Genomic DNA, 13,298 nt, shown 5'->3' on the forward strand with positions numbered 1-13,298 from the left:
GTTTGTTTGTTTGTTTGTGTTTTTCAGAAAATCAACAAGACAGACAAACCCTTATCTACCCAGCAGGGCATTTGAACTAGTTAAGAAAAAGCAACTGAATTTCCCAATAGGGAGGTGCAAAGTAGACTGAGTGTAAGCAGCAACAGAATCAATCCTATCTCTGCCAAGACCCAGTTTCTGATTCAGGATCCTGAACCTCGGGAGAAACAATAATTCTCCCAGTGTAGGCAGTGAACGCTGGTCCTGGGTAAGTATTGGAAGGCTCATCCCAGGTTCAAGTTTTAAACTTTAAGAACTTCTTTGTCACAGAGTTAAATTTCTGGTTGTATCCTTGTGTTTGTTCCTCTAAACATGATTTTGAAGCTCCATTCTGACAGAAAATACATATGTTTTATAATTATAGCAACACTTAAATTGCAGACTCTCTAGGAAGAAGACAGTGTTTCATTTAGAGGATGAACTTTTTTTTTTCAAATGATATGTGATTTCAAGGCTGAGATCTTAATTTTGGATAATAGATTTGGGAGCTCTTCTCTGGAAAAGACTTTCTCTTGGACTCAGATTATTTGAGGTTTTGTTGTTGTTGCTGTTTAAGATAGTTATTTATTTACTTTGGGAGAACCACAAATTGACATCAAAGTTAGATAATGTTCAGAGTAACCTTGAAACTTTCATAATTTAATTTTGTCAGTTTTAAACCTATATCTTTCTTGTTAATTTAAGTCACTTTAATTATTTTGGTGACTATATCTGGACCATGATGATGGCTTAGGACATCTGCAATGTGTTGAAAGAGGAAAATTACTGACCACCAGAACTCTCACCCCAGAGTCCTACCCCTCCCAACTGAAGACTGCTCCAAGAACATTTTTGAGATAGAGGCTTCTTAGAGCAACCTCAGGAACATTTCTGAGATAGGGGTTTCCTGGAACGAACCCAGTCTAACCCCTCCCAACTAAGGACTGTGCCAGGGACATTTTTGAGATAAGGGTGTGAGTAAACCTCAGTTCCAATGAATCAAGTACATGGCCAAAGTGTGGGACGCGGTTGCGAAAAGCACTTTGAAAAAACCCTTGGCTGAATCTCTTAGTGATGTAAACCTGTATTTTCCCTGCCCTGCTCCCCCCTTGCCTCCTTCCTATAAAAGCTTGTGAAAAGTTTGGGCCGGTGGTCGAATCTCCTCTACACCATGCTGGGTGTGTGGGTTTCGACCCCAGAGCTCTAGTTCATGTATTTGCTTGCTGTTGCTTTATAGAGCTCTGGTTTATGTGCTTTTTATGTGCTTTCTTGTAGCTGCTGTATTAAATCTTACTCTCTACATCTTAAGTTTAGTCCCAGTGTCTTCTTGGGTGCGCGGCTGTCCCGAGGCTTGAGTGGGTGTCTCCCCTTGGGAGTCTTAGAGTCTTTCAGTGTGAACATTGGAGTGTGGGGCAGAGGGCTGAAACTGTATGGGCAAACAAAATTGAATGAGAATAGAGTCTGAGAACTTAGATATTTCAGACTCCATTAAAGAGATTGAATTTTCATTTTTTCACTTATTTAATCTTTTTGTAAAAAATTGGATATTTTCTTTACTTACATTTCAAATGTTGTCCCTTTCCTGATTGCCCCCTTCCCTGGAAACACCTTATCCCATTCCCCCTCCCCCCCCCTGCTTCTATGAGGGTTTTACTCCACCCACCCATCCCTTCCTCTTTTCTTGACCATGACTGACTGGTTCTTACACATTTAACACTTATTTACAGAAGAGTCTTTTAACTTGAAAGGCTGATTTTATGAAAAATTTAGCTTTTCCAAGAAGCATTGATGTCTCATGTAGTACATGAAGGCAAAGGAAGTGCAGATTGAATTTATAATGAGTTGTTTCTAGTTGTTTCCTTCAGATTACCAGTTTAACTTGACACAGTAGCACATTAAAGTCCAAGAAACACTACTTTTATTCAGACCCTGGATGTCTACATTTTCTGATCAGCATAGTTTTGTGAAACTTGTTTGATGTGTCCCCAAAGACTATCTACAAGTTTTCATAACATCAAAACTAACTCGGATCTTTTTCATTTTCTAATTTAATTTATTCTGTTGTATTTTTATTTTTCAACTTCTTTATTTACTCAGGGTTCATTCCTAAGACTCCTATCTCCCACATGAGCTATACAGGAGAACATGTGTCTTAAAGCAAAACAAAGCTACATAGTTTCCTGTAGCATTGGGATGTCCCAAGATCTAAAGTGTTCCTGAGTATAACTTAAGGAGAAATCTGCTCTGAACTCACTCAGGAATAGAGATGTATGGGAGGGAGGACATTTTGAAGAGAACTCCTGGCTCTAGAGGAAGTAAGGTGAGCTCAGTGGACAGCCAGTGAGTCTCATGTGAAATCCTCTCACATAAGCATCTCTGGGCTGCAAAAAGAATAGTCTGCTTCCTGTCACATAACACATGAAAGAATTTTGAGCAATGTGACTATTATGCTTCTGTGTCATGGTGCGTGCCTTCTGTCTGTGATGGTGGAGTCTGTCCCCTGAGATTCAAACTGCCTTAGATGTTTGAAAGCCTGGGTCCACTTCTTGTATTTCTAAAGTGATCATGCAGTGAGAACAACTGGCCTGTTCTTCCTGATGCTGTGCCTACCCTGTTGTGATGGACTGCATTCCACCAGAACTCTCTACCCAAAAAGAAATCTTTTTTACCTTGGGGGGGGGTGTGAGGGAGCAAATATATATCTATTTTAGAACTTAAAAACAAAATGACCAATCTTGGACTCCACGGAGACTAGTCTGCACAGAGGATAGGTGTCTGCCCGACCTGGGAGGGAATTGCCAGAGCATTTTCGAAAAATATCTTGGATCCCGGACTCAACTGAGACTAGTCTGCACAGCTGAGAGTATGGATTACAAAAGCTAAAAGCTTCTGGGACAGGTGGGAACCACAGAGCTTCTGAGGCAGCCCGCTTTTCAGGCTCCAGACATCCGGGTACCTTCCCTGCCAGAGGATAGGTGTCTGTCGGGTCTGGGAGGGTTTTGCCTGAGAATCTGTGGGAAACATCTTGGCTATCGGACTCCATGGAGACTAGTCTGCACAGGTGAGAGTGTGGACTACAGAAGCTAACAGATTCTGGGATAGGTCCTGTTTTGGGCCTTCATATTCTGCCAGGAGGCAAGTCTGAACACTAGATATCTTTGCACCTTCTGTGAAAGAGGAGAGCCTGCCTGCAGAGAGGGCTCTGACCACTGAAACTCAGGAGAGAGCTAGTCTCCCCAGTCTGCTGATAGAGAATAACAGAATCAGGAGAGGAGCAAGCTGTAACTAGAGACAACTATAACTACTGACTCCAGAGTTTACCAGATGGCAAAAGGCAGATGTAAGAATTTTACTAAAAAAAAAAAAAACCAAGACCACTCACCATCATCAGAACTCAGTACTCCCACGTCAGTCAGTCCAGGGCACCCCAACACACCCGAAAACCTATATCCGGATTGAAAGGCATATCTCATGATGATGGTAGAAGACATCAAGAAGGTCTTTAATAACTCACTTAAAGAAATACAAGAGAACACTGCTAAGAGTTGCAAATCCTTATAGAAAAAAAAAAAAAAACAGGAAAACACATCCAAACAGATGATGGAAATGAACAAAACCATACTAGACCTAAAAAGGGAAGTAGACACAATAAAGAAAACCCAAAGTGAGGCAATGCTGGGGATCAAAACCCTAGGAAAGAAATATGGAACCATAGATTCGAGCATCAGCAACAGAATAGAAGAGATGGAAGAGAGAATCTCAGGTGCAGAAGATTCCATAGAGAACATCAGCACAACAATCAAAGAAAATACAAAACGCAAAAGGATCCTAACTCAAAACATCCAGGAAATCCAGGACACAATGAGAAGACCAAACCTACGGATAATAGGAGTTGATGAGAATGAAGATTTTCAACTTAAAGGGCCAGCAAATATCTTCAACAAAATTATAGAAGAAAACTTCCCAAACCTAAAGAAAGAGATGCCCATGAATATACAAGAAGCCTACAGAACTCCAAATAAACTGGACCAGAAAAGAAATTCCTCCCAACACATAATAATCAGAACAACAAATGCACTAAATAAAGATAGAATATTAAAAGCAGTAAGGGAAAAAGGTCAAGTAATATATAAAGGCAAACATATCAGAATTACACCAGATTTTTCACCAGAGACTATGAAAGTCAGAAGAGCCTGGACAGATGTTATACAGACACTAAGAGAACACAAATGCCAACCCAAGCTACTATACCCAGCCAAACTTTCAATTACTGTAGATGGAGAAACCAAAGTATTCCATGACAAAACCAAATTCACACATTATCTATCCACAAATCCAGCCCTTCAAAGGATAATCACAGAAAAAAAAAATACAAGGACGGAAACCATGCTCTAGAAAGAGCAAGAAAGTAATGCTTCAACTAACCTAAAAGAAGACAGTCCAAGAACAGAATGCCAATGTTAACAACAAAAATAATAGGAAGCAACAATTACTTTTCCTTAATATCTCTTAGTATCAATGGACTCAACTCCCCAATAAAAAGACATAGACTAACAGACTGGCTACACAAACAGAACCCAACATTTTGATGCTTACAGGAAACCCATCTCAGGGAAAAAGACAGACACTACCTCAGAATGAAAGGCTGGAAAACAATTTTCCAAGTAAATTGTCTGAAGAAACAAGCTAGAGTAGCGATTCTAATATCTAATAAAATCGACTTCCAACCCAAAGTCATCAAAAAAGACAAAGAGGGGCACTTCATACTTATCAAAGGTAAAATGTTCCAAGAGGAACTCTCAATTCTGAATATCTATGCTCCAAATACAAGGGCAGTCACATTCATTGAAGAAACTTTAGTAAAGCTCAAAGCACACATTGCACCTCACACAATAATAGTGGGAGATTTCAACACACCACTTTCACCAATGGACAGATCATGGAAACAGAAACTAAACAGGGACACAGTGAAGCTAACAGAAGTTATGAAACAAATGGATCTAACAGATATCTAAAGAAAATTTTATCCTATAACAAAAGGATATACCTTCTTCTCAGCACCTCATGGTACCTTCTCCAAAACTGACCACATTATTGGTCACAAAACAAGCCTCAACATATACAAAAACATTGAAATTGCCCCATGCATCCTATCAGATCACCATGGATTAAGGCTGATCTTCAATAACTAAATAAATAATAGAAAGCCAACATTCACATGGAAACTGAACAACACTCTTCTCAATGATACATCGGTCAAGGAAGGAATAAAGAAAGAAATTAAAGACTTTTTAGAGTTTAATGAAAATGAAGTCACAACACACCCAAAATTATGGGACACAATGAAAGCATTTCTAAGAGGAAAACTCATAGCTCTGAGTGCCTCCAAAAAGAAACTAGAGAGAGCACACACTAGCAGCTTGACAACACACCTAAAAGCTCTAGAACAAAAGGAAGAAAATTCACCCAAGAGGAGTAGACACCAGGAAATAATCAAACGCAGGGGCGAAATCAACCAAGTGGAAACATGAAGAACTCAACAAAACTGGAGAACCTGGATGAAATGGACAAATTTCTAGACAGATTCCAGGTACCAAAGTTAAACCAAGATCAGGTTAATGATCTAAACAGTCCTATATCCCCTCATGAAATAGAAGCAGTCATTAATAGTCTCCCAACCAAAAAAGCCCAGGAACAGATGGCTTTAGTGCAGAGTTCTATCAGACCTTCAAAGAAGATCTAATCCCAGTTCTTCACAAACTATTCCACAAAATAGAAGCAAAAGGTACTCTACCCAACTCATTCTATGAAGCCACAATTACTCTGATACCTAAACCACAAAAAGACCCAAGAAAGATAGAGAATTTCAGACCAATTTCCCTTATTTATATCAATGCAAAAATCCTCAATAACGTTCTCCCTAACCGAATACAAGAACAGATCAAAACAATCATCCATCATGACCAGGTAGGTTTCATCCTAGGGATGCAGGGATGGTTCAATATATAGAAATCCATCAACATAATCCAGTATGTAAACAAACTCAAAGACAAAAACTACATGATCATCTCGTTAGATGCTGAGAAACCATTTGACAAAATCCAAAACCCATTCATGATAAAACTCTTGGAAAGAACAGAAATTCAAGGCCCATACCTAAACATGATAAAAGCAATCTACAGCAAACCAGTAGCCAACATCAAAGTAAATGGTGAGAAGCTAAAAGCAATCCCACTAAAATCAGGGACTAGACAAGGCTGTCCACTTTCGCCCTACCTATTCAACATTGTACTTGAAGTCCTAGCCAGAGCAATTCGACAACAAAAGGAGATAAAGGGGATACATATTGGAAAGGAAGAAGTCAAAATATCACTTTTTGCAGATGATTTGTGTGGGTTCATTTCTGGTTCTTCAATTCTATTCCATTCGTCTACTTGTCTGTCGCTATACCAGTAACATGCAGTTTTTATCACAATTGCTCTGTAGTAAAGCTTTATGTCAGGTATGGTGATTCCACCAGAGGTTCTTTTATCCTCGAGAAGAGTTTTTGCTATCCTACATTTTTTGTTATTCCAGATGAATTTGCAGATTGCCCTTTCTAATTCATTAAAGAATTGAGTTGGGATTTTGATGGGGATTGCATTGAATCTCTAGATTGCTTTTGGCAATCTACAGTTTATATAAGTGATCCTAAAAATTCCACCAGAGAACTCCTAAGCATGATAAACAGCTTCAATTAAGTAGCTGGATATAAAATTAACTCAAACAAGTCAATGGCCTTTCTGTACACAAAGGATAAACAGGCTGAGAAAGAAATTAGAGAAACAACACCCTTCTCAATAGTCACAAATAATATAAAATACTTTGGTGTGACTCTAACTAAGGAAGTGAAAGATCTGTATGATATGAACTTCAAGTCTCTGAAGAAAGAAATTAAAGAAGATCTCAGAAGATGGAAAGATCTCCCATGCTCATGGATTGGAAGGATCAAAATAGTAAAAATGGATATCTTGCCAAAAGCAATCTACAGATTCAATGCAATCCCCATCAAAAACCCAACTCAATTCTTTAATGAATTAGAAAGGGCAATCTGCAAATTCATCTGGAATAACAAAAAATGTAGGATAGCAAAAACTCTTCTCGAGGATAAAAGAACCTCTGGTGGAATCACCATACCTGACATAAAGCTTTACTACAGAGCAATTGTGATAAAAACTGCATGTTACTGGTATAGCGACAGACAAGTAGACGAATGGAATAGAATTGAAGAACCAGAAATGAACCCACACACCTAAGGACACTTGATCTTTGACAAGGGATGATGGGCTTTCTTGATCAGCAGGAGACTTCAGCATTAAGACTTCTTGTGGAAATCCATCCATCAAGAGCACATAATGAAGTAGGGAGGAGGTTTTACACACTGGGCAGGACTTTTATGGGCAAGTGGATGTACTTACAAGGAGGCAAGCTCTGCCAGTTTAAATGATGGTTCTGATTCCTTCCAGTTGATTTTGTTCTGAAATAGTGTTTAGAGAATATCATCCAGGACAACCAAGAATACATGAGAAAAAAAAAAACACACACAAACAAATGAATTGAAAAAGAAAAGAAAATTTACCTAACTATAGAACATAGGTATCCAGATCTCATGTGAGCCACCATAGTCCTGGGAGTTTCACTGATCTTCTAATTCAGGCAGCTCTAAACTGTCCAACCCCAGAGGCTGCTGTTGGAGAAGGGATGTAGCCATGCCTTACATCCTATCTAACAACTTCACTAAGCTCTTTCACTCCAATGGATGTGGAAATCACTGAATGGGACCTTATGATTAGCTATCTCAGTTGCTGATTTACATTGTGTTCAATTCCTTCACTGATCTGCCCAGTTCAGAGACCTTTCCTATAAGTCTATTAGCATAAGGGATTCATTTCCTCATTTTGAGAATTGCTACTGATCTTCACCTCTCTGTACACAGACACCACCCCACAGCCTTGCAAGTGCTCAGATTATTAAAGAACCTGACCATCTGAAATTCTTTTCATTGAATCTCTATACCCAACATGAAAAGAATCCATTATGTTTTGACACAGGGCATAACTTTGCAGTTCTTGCTGTCCATTAAATAGCTCTGTAGACCAGACAAACCTTGAACTCGAGAGAACTTCCTGTCTCTAAAGTTTTAAAATTAAAAGAGTTCACAGCATGCCTGGCTCTGCAAATTCTCAATATTTAACTATAAATCTTAGCGACCCTTTGCTGTTCCTCAGACTCCATCCATGAACCCCATCTGTTGGCTCTGGCAGTCAGACTTACACAGTAACTTCTGAAATGGGCATGGCTTAAAGGGAAGTGTTTTGTTCTTGCCTGGACTTATTATCTTGCCATCTCTAGGTGGCCAATACAGAAGATCTGAAGTCAGATAGTTCCTTTCCTGTGACTGTAACCTGCAGATCACTTACAACCCCAAGTACCTACACTTCCACTCTGCCCTATTCTAGAAAACCATCTTAAGAAATCCTAGTGGATGGACCACACTTTTGTCACTATAAAGACTGTTAATGTACACATCCCTCCACCTCAGTTAAACTCCACCTATAGGAAAAATCCTCTGACCTGATTAGTGATTATTTCCTACCCTAGATTCGAACCCTCACTTTTCTACTGAAAAAAAAAATACACAGCTATTACAGAGGAAAATTTTAATTATGTACACTTTCAATCAGAATGCAATGATTCTACATAGATTTAAGGAAAATTTCATATCAATTGAACAGTCAGGAGGACAAAAGAAAGAGACTTCCAGGCTCCTGAGCATGTAGGGCACAGTCCCAACTCATAAGTCCACAGAAGCAGCATAAGGCTTTTGCTCAGTTTTTCTCTGGCTCCTCCCAGCAAGTCTATTGAAGGACATCAAGGTGTATGTTCTCCTCAAGGCTTGCTTGTCTTTCCTTTCCAGGTACCTCTCTCATGTAAGACTCTGTTTTGATTCATTTCTTGGAGCCCCCCCCCCCCCGGCTCCAGAATTTACCTGGGGCAAACCTGTTTCCACCACTTGATGGGCGCTGTCATCTTCTGGCTGGTTCAGAGCCCATTGAACTCTTCTCCTGGAAGTGGTTCCTACTTTTTGAATGCCCCAAAGTCTCTCTTCAGTTTCAGGCATTGGCTCATCAAAATATGGCTCTCTATACCCTTTCTGTCCCCTCTCATCTTCAAATGCATCCAGCAGTGTGGCTATGTTGGGGTTCCCATGTCCACAGCACCAGGATGCTGGCAGGAGTGATGGCTCAGTGCCTCAAAGTCATCCATTGCCCAGGCCCATGCCTATTCTCAGGTCATGTCTGGTGGCATGTGGGGCTCTGGGTGGTCCTTCCTTCCAGGCAGCTCTTCCAAGGCTGATTCAACTAAAGCCATTGCTTCTGTTTCCCAACCAAGCAGCAGTTTAGCAGCAGTTGGGCAACTGTGAATTGGAAGTATAAAAGTCTAGTAATTTCATGTGGTCTTCTGTATAAACTGGAACCCTGAAGAAGTAGGTTCAAACAGATGTGCTTGCAAGTAAGTGCAACCAGGCAAAGACAGAGCCCTCCTTCTTCCACTGTCCTTATATAGCCCTCCAGCAGAAGGCATGGCTCAGATTAAAGATGTCGACCACCAGGCTGGGATCTAGAACTTGCTTTCTACTCAGACAATTTGGACTCTGAGGCACAGGGACCATTGCCAGCTTCCTGACAAATACCAAGTAGGCTAAAAGAATGCAGTAGTTGTGAAAGAACAGAGCAGTTGTCACCATGACAAAGGAAGAGACTCATCATCCAAAGTTCACTGAAGTGTGTGTGTGTGTGTGTGTGTGTGTGTGTGTGTGTGTGTGTGTTTTGGATGTGAGTTGCCGTGGTCTCTCCCACTGTCTTTCCAGCCATGGCCTTTGTGCAGAGTATAAACACCTCTCCTCCCTTCCCTGACTCAGCTCTCAGGCTACAGCCAACTCTGAAGTGGTGGTCCTGAGTCTATGGCTCCAGCCCTAAGGTCCTTATATCTATTTTAGTCCTGCTTCCACTTTTCTCACTGCAGCTCCCACACCCTGTTTCTGTTCACACACACTGACTATTGTAACAGAAAGACCTGAGGTTTTCCTGCTTAGTGTAACGAATGTATCTTGTGTAAAGAGGTTCTGCCATGCCCTTCTGGGTGGCTTATCACCTCATGTGTTGTAACCTCCTTCATTACAGTAGCAACAGTTTAAAGTCATTACTTGAATGTGACAGTACCTCTATTAAAATTAGCTCCAATTGCTTTAGAGGGAAGGGAGTTCTTGGGAAGAGTCTGGTCAGAGCCTGGGGGAGGTTGTATAATGACTTTTTCCAGGCTATAAGAAATACACTTTCTCAATACATATGGAGAGAAGTGAACACAAGGAAAATCCTCCATATTTGCTTATTCTCTAGTCCAGCCCCAGGGGAACTAAATTAAAGACGCTTTTACTTGCTTAAATTTACACTTTTCAAAATATTTCAATGCCCAGAAACCAAGCAAGGCTGCTTTAGAGAGAGTGCTGAACTGTGAGTTTCAAGATACTTCCCATTCAACGTTGATACCGAATTATTTTGATAGTCCTTTAGGAAACTGCTTTCCAGTCTTGCTGCCTGGTGCCTGGCAAATATGAATCCAGTTCAGGGCAGCCGGTAGCCCAGCTATCCCAGCAGATCCCTGCCTGCCCTCTGTCCATTAATAGAAACTAGAGGATGGAAATATAATGTACATCAACTCAAACACATACATAGAAAATGGGGCTGGGGAGTGTGCAGGTAGAGAGGAGATTCCCTGTCCTGAAGTTTCACCTCTACACTCGGCTGTTTCCCATAACCACTTCTCTGGTGGGAATACAGGATTAGCACCTACTCAAGGCTCCATCTGACCAAAGGACTTTTAACATAATTTCAAAGAAGGACCTGGTAACACATGCCCTTAATCTAAGCACATGAGAGGCAGAGGCAGGGGTAGGGACATTTCACTTCGTGCATAGTTTGGTCTACAGAGTTAGTTTCATAACAGACAGAGTTACACAAAGAAACACTCTCTGTGGTGGCTATTCACTGTTGTCAACTTGATTATATCTAGAATTAAGCAAAATCCAAAAATGAAGGATACACCTGTAACTAGCATTTGCTTTATCTGTAGAAAGTAATTCATATTTTTTGAGATAGGAAGACTTGCTTTTAATGCAGATCTTATTGGGCTTGAATGACACAGCCTCTAATCTGGATCTGAAGCAAGAAGTACATGTGCCTTTGTTCATGTGTTTATTGTTATAAGCCAGGGTTTGTCTATAATGTACCTGGATGTCCTGGAACTCAGTTTGTAGACCAGAATACTCACAGAGATCCACTTCCTTGATTCAATTCCATAGTTCTTGGGTTAAAGGCGTGAGCCACCACACCTAGCAGAAGACACTGAGTTTTAATCCAGACATTGAAGCTGGAACACACACCTTTAATTCAGGCCACACCTTCAGCTGGAGGCCTATATAAGAACAGGGAGGAAGAAAGTTTTCATTTTGCTGCTTGCTCTCTCCTAGGTAGCAAGTCTATTACTTTGCTAGCACTAGAGTCTCCTTTTCTTTGATTCCATCTTCTACTGAAGACCAGCTGAGATATCCAGCGTCAGGAACTGAGAACTTCTGGATTCTTGGACTTTGCTTCCTATCCAGCTGTTGAGGATTAAGTTCAACTGCAGCCTGTAAGTCATTCTAATGAATGTCCTGCCAGGAAAGAGGAGTGAGGGATCATTATATTTAATATTTTAATCCCTAAACCAGGCACCCAAGTAGATTTGATGGTCCATTAGAACTTTTCCCATTGCCTGTCTAGTCAGTCGCCTATAATGTTTAAGTGTAGACAATTGCATCCAGAGTGGCAGGATCTTACGTTGAGAAGCTCCACTCCTTTTTGTTTCCTTATGATTTTTGAGGCTAGGTTTTCCTGTGTAGCACTAGCTGAACTGAAACTAGGCTTGACATCCAGGCTAGCCTTCAGATCAGAGATCCACCTGCCTCTGCTTCTGTGTTTGATCTGCTCTTTCCCTTAGGTTCTGGTATGAAAGGATTTTGCCACCACATTGGGCAGAATCTTGCCTCCTTAGGCAATACAAATAGATTCTAGGATTGTGGGTTTAAAATGCAGCATCCCACTGTGTAATGGTTGGGAGAGGTCAAGAAGTATAGAGCACAATTAATTAACTGGACTCTTCTCTGAATCAGAAGGTGGAGGACTTACCCTCAGGGATCCATGGATAAAGCCAAGAAGATGATGCAGTCCATTCCCAGTTTTGTCAAGGATACATCAGATATTGAAGAACATGCCCTGCCCAATGCACAGGTCTTGCCAGCCCAGAGTACAAGGTGTTCGAAGTCTGAGACACTTTGTTTAGGCAAAGAGCAAAGCCTCTGCTCTGAGGATGGCTGGATTGCCGAATGGGATCTATACTCCTTTTGTGTATTTGAGAGTGTGGACTACCTGAGATCCTACCACAGATTAAATTCTGACATGAAGAAGGGCACAGAAGTCTTTCAAAGGGTGAGTAAGAGGAAGCCACAAGTGTCCCCCGGAGATGTGGGAAACTACAAAGACAAAGATACACAGGAGCCAGAACAACGCTCCCCAAGCTTGCTCAGGGAGAAAAGGCTGGAACTTGCAGCCTGTGAGGGTGGAGACTGCCCTGACCAGGATCCTGCTTCTGACAGTTCCAGGCACCTAGGCTGTTGGGCTTGGCTTCAAAGGGCTTTTGGCCAGAAGAAGAAGTAAGAAAGTCACTAAGAACTGTGTCTGGAAACCAGGAACCCTGATGCCTGCTAAGACTTGCAATTAGGGAATCTTATGTCAGCTCCTGCTGTTACAGCAAAGGCACACGAGGCAGTTCTGCCTTTGCAGCCATCTGGTTTTTGGTTGTATTTGTTTATTTGTTTGTTTGTTTACAGCTTTCTTAATAAAAGTGTTAAAAAGCTGAATATTGTGTTCTTCCTAAAGTGGCCTAAGGGAAAATATAAAGTGTGAAGTTGACACAGATGAGGATTCTTCATTTTTTCATCCTGTTGTTTACAGGACTAACTCGTGGTTCTTTTTAACGGAATTCCTCAGGGAAACTTAGGCATTTTAGTTCTCCTGTGTGGTGTGCCATAAGACAACCAGCACACAGGGAGCAACCTTGAGCACTTTGGGAAATCCTTCTGCTAAATCACCATGGATGATGACTGATCCACCCTGATGCTTTCCATCCAAATTAATCTAGGG

The sequence above is a fragment of the Mus caroli genome, unplaced genomic scaffold (assembly GCF_978045245.1).
Source record: "Mus caroli unplaced genomic scaffold, Mus_caroli_1 scaffold_15, whole genome shotgun sequence".
Taxonomy (NCBI): Eukaryota; Metazoa; Chordata; class Mammalia; order Rodentia; family Muridae; genus Mus; species Mus caroli.